This window comes from Gadus chalcogrammus, chromosome 9, assembly GCF_026213295.1.
Source record: "Gadus chalcogrammus isolate NIFS_2021 chromosome 9, NIFS_Gcha_1.0, whole genome shotgun sequence".
NCBI classification, from domain to species: Eukaryota; Metazoa; Chordata; class Actinopteri; order Gadiformes; family Gadidae; genus Gadus; species Gadus chalcogrammus.
In genome coordinates this window covers 8,580,016-8,592,515 of record NC_079420.1, presented here as the reverse complement: position 1 = coordinate 8,592,515, position 12,500 = coordinate 8,580,016, and the positions used below count along the sequence as shown (strand labels likewise).

General features: G+C 48.3%; 1 protein-coding gene across 4 annotated transcripts in view; it reads left to right on the top strand.

Annotated features, from left to right (window-relative positions):
- Positions 1–12,500, top strand: part of LOC130388587 (zinc finger protein 469) — a 153,129-nt gene that overhangs the window by 45,483 nt on the left and 95,146 nt on the right. For 2 of the 4 annotated variants that reach the window (XM_056597958.1, XM_056597956.1), the window contains exon 3: positions 9,711–9,815. The exons of the other annotated variants lie outside the window; for them this stretch is intronic. The gene's annotated coding sequence lies outside the window, so the exon portion shown is untranslated. The remainder of the gene's footprint in view (positions 1–9,710; positions 9,816–12,500) is intronic. 4 annotated transcript variants of the gene reach the window in all.

The following is a 12,500-nucleotide window of genomic DNA, read 5'->3' as shown; positions in this document are numbered from 1 at the left end:
ATTCAATCTTGCACCGTGTTGTTTTTCAAAGATCCAAAGTGTAGGGGCTGGTCCCTCTCGGAACAGCTTTTAGTGTAACAAGCTTGTTTGGCTGAACCCAAGTGTACAGACTGGCGACGAGCGCGGAACAGAGTCAATAGTTTATTTGGGTTCTGGATCGGCAAGCAGGATAGTCAGACAGGCAGGAATCAGGAACCGGCAGAATAGTCAGACAGGCGGGGATCAGGAACCGGCAGAAGAGTCAGACAGGCGGGGATCAGGAACCGGGAGAATAGTCAGACGGGCGGGGATCAGGAACCGGGAGAATAGTCAGACGGGCGGGGATCAGGAACCGGGAGAATAGTCAGACGGGCAGGGATCAGAGAGCAGGCCGGAGTGGGGGTAAGTCAGGAGTAGAATCGCGGGAGAGCACTGTGAAACACAAGAGACAATCTGGCAGGGAATGTTTGGGAGGAGAGGACTGATATAGGGGATACACAGGTGAAGGTGGTTGGGTTAATTGGGAGTGATCAGGGTGGCAGGCAGGTGAATGAGAAAACCAGGGGCGGATCATGACAATTAGGCCTGCTGAGAAGCCCCTTGCTGGGCCTAGATGAATAGTTTTCTCTTGTGTCAACTGGTCCTTCTCCTTGACTTTCTCTCCTCTCCTCACTCATCCACTCCTCTCCTCCACTCTCCTCTTCTTTCCCCTCCCCTCCCCTCCCCTCCCCTCCTGACATCTCTCCTCTCCTCACCTGTTTCCTCTTCCCTCCTCTCTGCTCCTCTACTGTCCTCACCTCTCCTCTCCTTTCCTCACTCATCCACTCCCCCCCTCTCCTCTCCCCTCCTCTCCTCTCCTCTTCTTTCCCCTCTCCTCTCCTCTCCTCTCACCCATCCTCTCCACTCCTCTATGTATTTTCAATGAGCAGGCTTTGAACAAGCGTTAGCCTATTGCAGTCGCCTCTCTTCAACTTTCATTTGTCATAATTTATTTCTCTATCTCAAGCGGAGCAACTGCAACACTAACCCATTCCCTCAGATTTGGATTCCAAAAAATGCAATAATGCTATCTCCACAAGCTTTCCTCTCTCCTGCTGCACCACCTCCTCGATCTCATCACACTCGCTCTCCACCTCTCGGCTTATCTCCATGCCTCTTCCACTTAACCTTCTCCATCCTCTGAAGAGTAGCGGTAATCCATCAGACAGGCCAGCGAGAGCGAACGCTACACTTATTATATGAAGGCCATGAATTCATAGGTTGTTGCCTTGTCTCCTTTCACTGCGGCGCTGTTACCAGGTTTTTAGACAACGCGCATTATCCTTCAGGCGACGAATCAGAAGATTTTATTTTCACTTCTTGCAAACCGAGCTCCTGTTTTTATTAATCTCCTTTCCTTTTTTGCGGTTCATTTAACTTGATCGAACCAGAACGGGCTTGATTGACATTTGGACGAAGGACCTATTGCTGGGCCAGAATATTCTCCAGGTAGCGTCCCGTATTAAAGGTTGTTTAAGCAGCACACCTCATGAAAACCAATGGGTAATTTTCAGTAAAACGTTACTTATATTTAACTAACGCCATTGCTAATTGAAATTAAATTCAGCCCAAAAGCTTTAAATGTCACATTTTTGAGAATTAGACCAGCGTCATGGTAACATTCATTCCACCAATTAAACCTACATTTATACATCCTCGCTCTGTCGGGATGGCAGCCAATATCTTACCAGCCGCCAACTACCATTTTGGTTGCTACATTGAAACTATGCTGACTCAAATCCCAATGGAAGGGATGAGTAAGCAAAGCTGGTTTCAGTTCAGTTAACTACAGCTGACATGTTGTTATAAGGAACCAACAAACAGTCCCGGGGCCTGTAGAGTACGGTCACTCGATCGCAGCACGCAGCGCGCTTGCAGTGTACATCGTGAGCAAGAACTTTATGGTTTTTACCTCATCTCGCTCGTGCTCATCTAGCCAGGTCCCTGGTTAGGCAGCTTCCGTAGGGATTTACACTCGTAATATTCCTGTGGTTCGGATTCCACCTAAGGCGGAGGGTTTGACGACCTACCCCTGATTTATTTAGTCAGACAATCTTTCTGGAAACAAGGCTATAAATGTTACTGCACTAGAAGAAAAAACACAAACACATTTTGTCCGTCCGCACTGAACTCATTCCCACCGAAGACTTCCTCTGTTCCCTGGAAGGAGGAATGTTATGGATCTCATTGGACACATTTCTTGTATTATTTCGGGTCAAATTCAAATCCACACGCATTGCACGGATAGACGGCCACGCGTGGACGTTTCCAGGGGAATGGTGTGGCAGGACGCTGGCAAGGCCTGTCGCTGGATGCTCTTGGCTCTCGGCCTAGGAGGGTTGTCCGACCCTATTTTCTCTGGCTCTGCTTTTCATTTAGATGCGGACCGAGTTAAAACATAGATTAAAGGGGTTTGTGCGATGCATTCCCTGACTATCTGCCTCTTATCTGCCTCTCAGGCGACAGTGGATGCACTGCCATCTGGTTAATGGATGTGGTCCTGAAGGTGCATGAGATTCCACTGAGGCAGACTGGTTTTGATCTGTTGCCTGAGAGTAAAGACAATAAATATGCAATCTCTCTTTGATGCCGATATTTTGGTTAATGGAAACAGGCTATTTAAAAGTGAACCGGGTTGCATAGTTTGTTGAATGACCTCGGATCACTCTTTCAGTTTAACAGATGAACACACTAGCCTTCGTTCATTACTGACTTTGGACTCATTTCCCGGCCACAAGTTCCTAGGAATATTATATGCAATATTGTAATGTTCTTATATTAGTTTTTTCCGTTGTTTATGCTGCTATAATGTCTGCCCATTCATCACCTATTGCACTCCTAATGTCCCTGGAAGAAGGGATCCCTCTTCTGTGTTACATCACAAGGTCTGTTCCCTTGGATTCTGAGAAAGGGTTGTGTTGTGTTGTCAAATGTGGCCGGTGAAACCCTTTGAGACTAGAGCTGGGATTCAGGACTTTGTTAATAACTGGCACTGTGTAAGCAACACCTACAGTGTCAAATAGTCTAGATTATTACCTGCTTGCTGATGTTCATATCATTCACTGATATGACTTATAGCAGTGACTATTCTGTTTCTAACACACAAATTGATTTAGTAAATCTATATACGTAAGCTGTGGTAAACAATGAGACCCAAGGGTTTATATTGTGTTATAATTATATGCAAAACTTAACTTGCCTCTACATCAGAAGTTCTGCTGTTGCAAAGGTTTCAGCTTCACATTACTAGACTACCACACATGCACGCAAGCACGCACGCACGCCCACACGCCCACACACACACACACACACACACACACACACACACACACACACACACACACACACACACACACACACACACACACACACACACACACACACACACACACACACACACACACACACACACACACTAAAACCCGCAAAGAACCAACCCCTTTTCCTGGCACTCCATTGGCTGTTTAGGTAATCTGTCATTCAGGCTGTTGGACTATTTGTTATATCAAAGCTATGTTAAGTCTCCATTCACCATATGATGAAGCACGCTGTGATACAGTCGATTCCATGACAAATGACTCCACGGGATGAATGCAGACTCGCACTTCATTAGTAACGCTAGGACTCAGTGCTCAGCCTTTTCCTGTCTGCCCCGTTGAGCACCTTTTGCCCTCCTAACCATTAAGGCGGGCGTCCTTTACCTCAGGTGCTTGAGGGTAGAGGGAGGTGAGGTGAAAGAGGCTGGATCTGTGATTCAGGGCTCTGCTCACGACTTGACTTGACTTGCGTACGCCGATGCCAGGGTGTTAATCGGCTAATCCCATATTGTATGGTGATTAGGTTAATCCCTTGTACCGCGTGTTTTCCATGAAGATATTTTACAGTAATAACAGCTTGTCAATGTATGGCTTCGCTGGGTGTGGCAGACCGAGGTGCCCTCAAACAACCTTCATCCTCCGCCTCCAAGGCAAAATAAACGACATCTGACTATGAACAATATACAAAGAAGTTGTGTGTTCCCCTGTCACCATTCGCTGAAGTATGCAGTGATGCAGGAGATTCTATAACAAATCACTTCACAGGATGAACGCAGACTCTTGCACTACATTAGAAATGCTAGGATTATGCGATTAGCTCTTTTATCTTCTGATTATCAGTTGACCGCGGTTTTATTTACATTCCGCTGCCTGCTGGTCTCTCTCTTGGTGTCTCTAATGGTCTATCTTATGGTATTTTTTCTGGTCTCTCTCCGGGTGTATATTCTGGTCTCTCTACTGGTATCTCTCCTGGTCTCTCTCTCGGTCACTCACCTGGCCTTTCTCCTGGTCCCTTTCTTGGTCTCTCTCCTGGTCCCTCTTCTGATCTCTCTACTGGTCTCTCTCTGCTGGTCTCTGTCCTGGTCTCTCTGGTACATCGTGAAATGTACATATCACATCTCCACAAATTCACCATTTCCTTTTTAAGTACAATCTGCAAATGATTGTACTTGAATGCGTTGGTCGGGGCTGATGGCGTGAGGTTTACCTCAAATAAGAAAGATAACATTGGTGACACATTTTTCGTCTTTTGTGAGATATGTGAGTTAATGTATTTTCCAGCACTTATCCTCTGACTGCAACCAACTCCTCTGTTTTGTCGACTTGGCTTCATAACAAAATGCTGTTGTCACAATTAGAGCTCGGAGATTATTGACTGCGTTCGAAACGTTGGTTCGATCCTCGTTTAATCATTTCAGAGAACCGCTTGGCGAAACGTTCGACACAGAGTGTTACGCCAACAGTGAAGCCAAAGCTTTTTTCATAAAATCTCCCCCCTTTCAATGGGACGTCTTGATCTCTTTCCACTGCTGTGTCAATACCATCCGTCTTCCCTCCGGTGTCCGCCCTCACGGCTCCGGTTTCCCCTTCATGTGTGGCTCCTCCACCACACTGTGTGTGTGTAGTGTCTCCTGTCTCCCTCTCCGCTCCCATCTACCGTCTCTCATATTGTGTGGCTCTGTGGTTTATTTACTCTGGTTCTGTGACGGCGCTCCCATGATCCCATACCTCCATGATGGTGGCATGGAGATAATGGTCGCTCGCTGCTGTGTGTGTGTGTGTGTGTGTGTGTGTGTGTGTGTGTGTGTGTGTGTGTGTGTGTGTGTGTGTGTGTGTGTGTGTGTGTGTGTGTGTGTGTGTGTGTGTGTGTGTGCACACACAACCCCCCCCCCCCACACACACACACACACACACACACACACACACATGTGTGTGTGTTTGTTTATGCATGTGTGTTTGCATGGATTGCATGTGGGCAAGACTTTTGTGTGGCTGTGTGTGTGTGTGTGTGTGTGTGTGTGTGTGTGTGTGTGTGTGTGTGTGTGTGTGTGTGTGTGTGTGTGTGTGTGCAGGTTTTTGTTTATGTATGCCTGTTTGCATAGATTGCATGTGGTATAGGCTTGTGTGTGTGTGTGTGTGTGTGTGTGTGTGTGTGTGTGTGTGTGTGTGTGTGTGTGTGTGTATGTGTGTGTGTGTGTGTGTGTGTGTGTGTGTGTGTGTGTGTTTCCGTGCACGAGCATGTGTCTGATTTTATGCGCGTGTGATTGCATGCGTGTCTGAGGCTGTGCTGGTGAGGAACTAGGAATATTGGCACTGTGAGGTGTCAGAGTGCCAGAGAGTTTCCCTGCCCCCGTTTAGCGAGACCTCCAGCCCTCCTATCTCCCACACCTCATCTGTCTGTGTTCTCCCCCAGCTGGGAGGGGGGGAGGGAGACAGAGGGCTGACATTGTCCAGGAATAAAACACACAGTGCGCAGTGCAGGATCCAGACACGAAACCAAGAGGGAAATTAATTAATGGGGTCTGCAACAAGGGTGGCCAGGAGACTGAACGAAGGAAGGAAAGAGGAGAGGAATGGAAATAAGGGCGTAAGAATAAACAAATGAATTTGATGTAATTAAATTTGATTAAAAAGAAAGAAAGAAATTAGAGAAATTAAAGAATGAAGGGCAAAAATAAGTTTAAATCCAAAACAAATGAAATTCAAAATGAAATATTATCAAAAATAACAAAGTAGAAAAGAAAGGAATAGAAGGAATGGATTGCAGAAGAAAGATGGAAAAGAAGGAAATAGAGAATATCCCAAAGAAAGGAGGGCTAGAACCGTTCTCACTAATCCCCCATCTCACTCGAGGACGGCTCCGACTCCCAACATGTGTTCCCCATTTGCTCACCAGTTGTTTGCATCAGCTGAGCACCCCTCGCTCACATATGACTGAGAGTGTGTGTGTGATTATGGCCGCATATGTGTTTGTTTATGTTTGTGGGTATTTTTGTCTGCGTCTAAATACACTTCAAACCTCACACAACATCAATGGCTCTCCGAAGACATTGTTACCATGTGCTTTTCTTCTTTTGTCATTCTTCATCGTTTATAAAAAGTGGAGGGGCGGCCGGTGTGCTTGGGGGGGAGGGATCAATATGGAAGAGATTCAGAATTTATTTATTAGCTCTTCAGTGGATGGGGGTCAATAAGGGTCAAGTCAAGACGACTCCCACTTTGTCGAGGAACAGATGCGAGACGTGAGTGCGATTCCGTTGTAGGTCCCTTTTCTTTCAAGAAAACGTGTGAGCCAGCAGAATACGCTGTTCTTCATTACAAGCCCATCTCCGTGTCTCTGGTCAGGAGAGAACACACTGGATTTATTTGGTGAAAAAAATTGCCCTCTGTCGCCACCTCCTTTTTTATCCTGTTTTTCCCTCGGCGTGCTTCGCCCCTTCGGTCTCTGTCTTCCCTTTCGTCAGTCTCCTCTCCGGGGTCTGTCTGGTCGGACCGACGGCTTGCTGTGGGGGGGAGTGTGTGATGGAGGGGGTCGGGCACGCGCTGTGTTGTAGGACGAGGACATGCAGGCGAAAGAGGGCGGAGATGTCCAGCCGCACAGGTTGTGGTATCTCTGTGTCTCTCTGTGTGTCTCTATGTATCTCTCTCTTTCTCTGTCTCTCTCTGTCTTTCTCTATCCCTGTCTGTTTCTATTCCTCTCTCTATCTCACTTTCTCTGTGTCCGTCTATCTGTGTGTTTATGTCTCTCTCTCTCTCTCTCTCTCTCTCTCTCTCTCTCTCTCTCTCTCTCTCTCTCTCTCTCTCTCTCTATCTCACACTCTCTCTCTTGCTCTCTCTGATTCGCTCCCTCTTTCTCTCTCTGTTTATCTGTCTCTGTTCCTCTCTCTTCCTTCCTATCCATAAAATATTACATGATTTATGAGGTGAATCTTCTAATCCAAGCACACACGCAATATTGGAACAACAGAATGGCAAAATAATTGCTCAACGACCAAGTTTCCATGGCGAGCTAAAGTGCAGTGGAGTAGGGCTCACCAGCTACCACTGATACAGCATCCCTATGTATTTACACATGCGGCGTTGTGCAGCTAACGAGGATGGAACAGCATTCTGCAGTAATGGGGATATAATGGCCTTTTGGGTGGCAATCCTTGTTTGGGTTTCAGCACTTGTCTACATGAATTATTATACCTTGAGAAATACTGCATTAGCAAAATGTGTATTTAGTGTTCGTCTTAAAGGCAACGTGTGTAAATAAGAGAACCTCCTCGTAGCGGGAACATAACCATTACGCTTAATGGGAATATTCTAACGGACGTATAAAAGCCATATTTATTCCCCCGGCCCGAACGTTAAACACCTTACGGTGTCTCTCTCTTTAATTGGCTTCCTCCTCCTCCTCCTCCTCCTCCTCCTCCTCCTCCTCCTCCTCATCAGAGGCGTGATTCATGGGTCCGGTCGTACGCACGGGGCCTGCGTCTTCTGGCCCGCTTCAAGTAGCAGTCCAAATATACCAAGCGCCCCGGGGCCGGCCAAGTACAACACCATATTTATTTATGGATTTATCTGGACTTCCTGTGTGCTGGGCAAGCCCGGGGGGGGGGGGGGGGGGGGGGTCGCTGGTCGGCTCGTCTCACTGGGTCGGTGAGCGCTGCAGCCCAGCAGGGGGACGGCTGCATTAGAGGCCGGGATGTTCAGCCGGCCGTTTAGAAGAGTCAGGCTGGCCTCAGGCTCCGCCCTCCCTCTTGCAGTACCTGGGGGACCTGGTCCTGGTTCTGGTCCTGGTTCTGGTCTCGATCCGGGTTCTGGTCCTGGTTCTGGATCTGCTCTTGGTTCTGGTCCGGATCTTGGTCTTGGTCTGGGTCTTTGTCCTGGTCATAGTCCTGGTTCTGGTCCTGGTCCTGATTCTGGTCTTGGTTCTGGTCCTGGTCCTTGTCCTGATTCTGGTCTTGGTCCTGGTTCTGGTCCTGGTCCTGGTCTTCATCTGGTCCTGGTCCTGGTGCTGGTCCTAGTTTTAGTCTTAGTCCTGGTCATGGTCCTGGTTCTGGTCCTGATCCTTACAGGCCTAGGTGGGGGTTGTTTAGTGTGTGTGTGTTGGTGTGAGAGTGTGTGTGTGTGTGTGTGTGTGTGTGTGTGTGTGTGTGTGTGTGTTTGTGTGTGTGTGTGTGTGTGTGTATGTGTGTATGTGTATGTGTGTGTGTGTGTGTGTGTGTGTGTGTGTGTGTGTGTGTGTGTGTGTGTGTGTGTGTGTGTGTGTGTGTGTGTGTGTCTGTGTGCGTGTGTGAGTGCATGTGTTTCTTTGTGTTTGCGTGTGTTTGCGTGCGTACGTGCGTGTCATTTCTGCGTATTCCCCCTAGATATCCTTAAGTGGACGCTGGGTGCATCACATAAACTTCTTCCACTATGTTTACTTTGCATGGACATTTAGCTATGCATTATATATATAACTCAGAGAAGGAAAGATATAAAGATAGAAGAACACCCAAAGATACGAGGGATGGAAGTAGGGAGGAAGAGAGGAATGGGAGAAAAAGGAGCGAGCTGATTTGAAGCACAGGCCAGATGTTCCTCACATCATCTATTGATTAGACAGCTGTCTATTTTTAAAGACCTATGTTGTTCCATTGTGTTTGATTTTCGCCGTGAAGCAGCAGCCGTGAAATCCCGAACCAGACCTTGAGCCCTGTTGTGTAGAAGGAGTGCAGTCTGCATTTCTAAATAAACACCTCGGAACCAGCAGCATACTTTCCTGGCCCCCTGCAGTATTTTCTAGCATAGGAGCTGGGAGGAATGTAAATAGAAAAATTATATATTCTTCTGGATGGAAAAAATATCCTCTCTTGCCCGCATGCTTGCAGGGTTTCTGGCCGCAACGCTGTGCCAGAACGAAACTCACAACAAACCCATCTACGTTTTCCACTCGCTTCGACACTCCGACCCAGAAACCATCTCTCTTTTCCACCACCTAAAGTGTGAATCTTTGAAGCGTAGCTTCCCCCTGCGGATCGGAACGCTGATCACGCTCGGAGTGACGGTCGAGGTGAGGAGAGATGTGTGAGATGTGTGCTTGTGTATTGATCACTCCCAGGGAAATCAGCCTTTGTTCCACTGTTTGCATATGCAGGCGTCTGTGGATGATTTGTGAGCTGCGCTCGCCAGGCACATTAAATGAATCACATTATCATAATTACATAAAAGTATCCACTGAACTTATTATATCCAGAGCTGGCGCCCGCTGCACTGCATGGCCCAGCTCCCCCTAGGACACGGATCAGACAGACCCCAGCATGCTCTCCTGATCAGACATGGTCTCTCCTGCCGCTCCGTCTCACTCATCAGGCAGTAGCTGACTCCTCTCTCTCACGCTGTCCTCAGGAGATGCTTCAGGACGCCAGCAGCGCACCGGGGGCAGAGCCAAGTGTGCTGAGGAGCTCCCGCTCTCTCTCTCTCTCTCTCTCTCTCTCTCTCTCTCTCTATCAGGTGAGCTTTCCAGTTATTCATCTCCAGGATGTGCTTGATATCCGGAGGGTGTGTGTGGATCCATCCTATTTTATAGCTTCTGACATTTACATTATCTTTATTGGGTGCGACGGCCAGCGGCCATGAAACGGAAGATGCAGGGGAAAAAGAAGGGGAAAAAAAGGAGGGAATAGATGCAAATACCCTGTCTTCATATCTGAACCGGTCCTTTTTTTCCACCATTAAATATGTGCATTTTGTGAGACCATACTGAGCTTTCCTCCCCAATTCCCAGTCCTGGTTGGCAGGGTCCGCTCTCAGGGAACAACAGTAGCTTGTTTGTGTAGCACAATAATCCCACGATAATCAACAAGGCAAAACCCTACCAATCTGTCTGTCTTTCTGTCTGTCTGTCTGTCTGTCTGTCTGTCTGTCTGTCTGTCTGTCTGTCTGTCTGTCTGTCTGTCTGTCTGTCTGTCTGTCTGTCTGTCTGTCTGTCTGTCTGTCTGTCTGTCTGTCTGTCTGTCTGTCTGTCCGTCCGTCTGTCTGTCTGTCTGTCTGTCCGTCTGTCCGTCTGTCTGTCTGTCCGACCGTCTGTCTGTCTGTCTCTCTCAGCAGCCTTACTCACAAACCCAGAACAATGAACACACACACACCCATACACACACTAGTGCGTGACAGAACATGCTTCCCTTTGATAGCAGAAGCATAAAGCTTAATGCACTCCGAGAAAACAAACAGCGCAGGATAGACTCGGCCTGTGCTAATGCCCCCGCGCTGCACGCATCATTAGAATACGACAGTGAGCTATTGTGGCAGAAGGAGAGATTAGGATAAAGACTCCCCACTGCTGAGAGAGAGAGAGAGAGAGAGAGAGAGAGAGAGAGAGAGAGAGAGAGAGAGAGAGAGAGAGAGAGAGAGAGAGAGAGACCCCCCCACCTCCCCGACAGCACCCCCACCCCACTAGCAGCTCAGTTTATGATTTTTTTGACTTGTTAAATCGTTCATGAATATTGTCCTCAGTGACATTATTGCTTTTATGGCCACAAACACACAAACACCCAAACACACTCGCACGCATAACCACACATAGTCGTACTCCAGGCACACAAAAATACCCTTTCACACACTCACAAAGGTGCACACGCACTCACACTTCAACTCACTTTAAAATGACACACACCGCACACTTCACACCGTCCTTTGGAGCCTGGAGGAGAGTCCCGGCGACAGACATCACTTTGCGTATTCATGAGCTTCAGGCCTGAGGGGTTACCAAGGTTACCGGAGGGATGGGGCCTGTCAGCGAGTGATGGATGAGCACCTTTGTAAGGGTCAACTGGCAGCGAGGATCAGACGGCCGCGGAGCTCTTGTAATTAAAAGTCGGCGGGTGTAGAGGTAGCCTTTCCCTTTGATCAGTCCTCCACCCCCGACTCGCTCCTCTTTCCTTCAAACGGTGTGAAAGGATGATGTCATTCTTTATGTTAGCCCCTCCCCTTGGTTTTCAAACTTGGATTCACATCTTGCTTCCATCTTAGTATAATTTAGGAAAGAGCCAAAAAACACGACCAAAATCGGTCTATTCCAGAGCCGTTTTGTGGACAGAATCTATTTCAGGATTGCATCGGCCATACGAGTTTGCATCTGTGTTTCATTCCGGGGTTCATCCAGGGGAAATGACATTATGCAATCCATAATCGACGTGTATGGAGGAAATTACACCAATTGATCTCAAAGTTTTCTACTCCATGCAATACTTGCCTCTAATCTGTGCTGCTTGAATGTTCCCCTGAGCTCCGGGCCAGCAGAGTGTCCACCTCTAGTCGTAGCAGCAGAGGAGTGAAGCCAAGGCTGGGGCTGCAGACGGACACGCTAGGAGTGCTGGTGGTGGTACTGGTGGTGGAGGTGCTGGTGGCGGTGCCGGTGATGGTGGTGGTGAGGGTGGTGTAAGGAGAGAGCCTGGAGCTCGGAGGACCACGGCCCGGCCTCCACTCGCCTCTAAACGGTTGATCTGATTAACGTATTTTATGTATTTTGGCCCACGCCAGACCTGTGGCTTGTAATGGAGAATGAGTCACAGAGCTGGAGATGGGACAATCAGAAGCGGGAAGGAATAGGGAGGGAAGGAGTCAGGAAAGAACACATGAACACAAGAAGAAGAAGAAGAAGCAGAAGAAGTGGAAGAAGAAGAAGAAGAAGAAGAAGATGATGGGTGAAAGAGAGAGACGGAGAGACCGGCATAGAGAGATTTGCGTCTGCTTTGTCATCACCGACAGACCAAAGACCAAACCATAAACCATGCAGCTCTGCTATCCATTTACTCTAAGTGCATAAGGTTAGGACTTTTCCCTGCACAACGCATGACTTCATTTGGAAAAATAGAGAGTGACAGAGGTTTGCGGCCTGTGTCCGAGAACAAACACACCAGTGGCAATAGATACGCCGTGGAGCGGCCATGTCGCAGCGCTTTGTTTAGCATTCGAAGCCCACGGCTTTCGCTTTAAGCCACAATGTGAACAAGTCGGATCCCACCGTGTATACAGAGAGAGAGAGGGGGGGGGGGGCACGGGCTGAGGGATAGGGGCACTGCGAGGGGGGGGCACGGCGCTGCGTGTTTGGAAGCTGATGAGATGATTTACGGACGAGCGGAAAGCGAGGGCTTGGGGCGGGACGCGTGCTCCGGCGCTGCGACAGCCCTGTGGTGG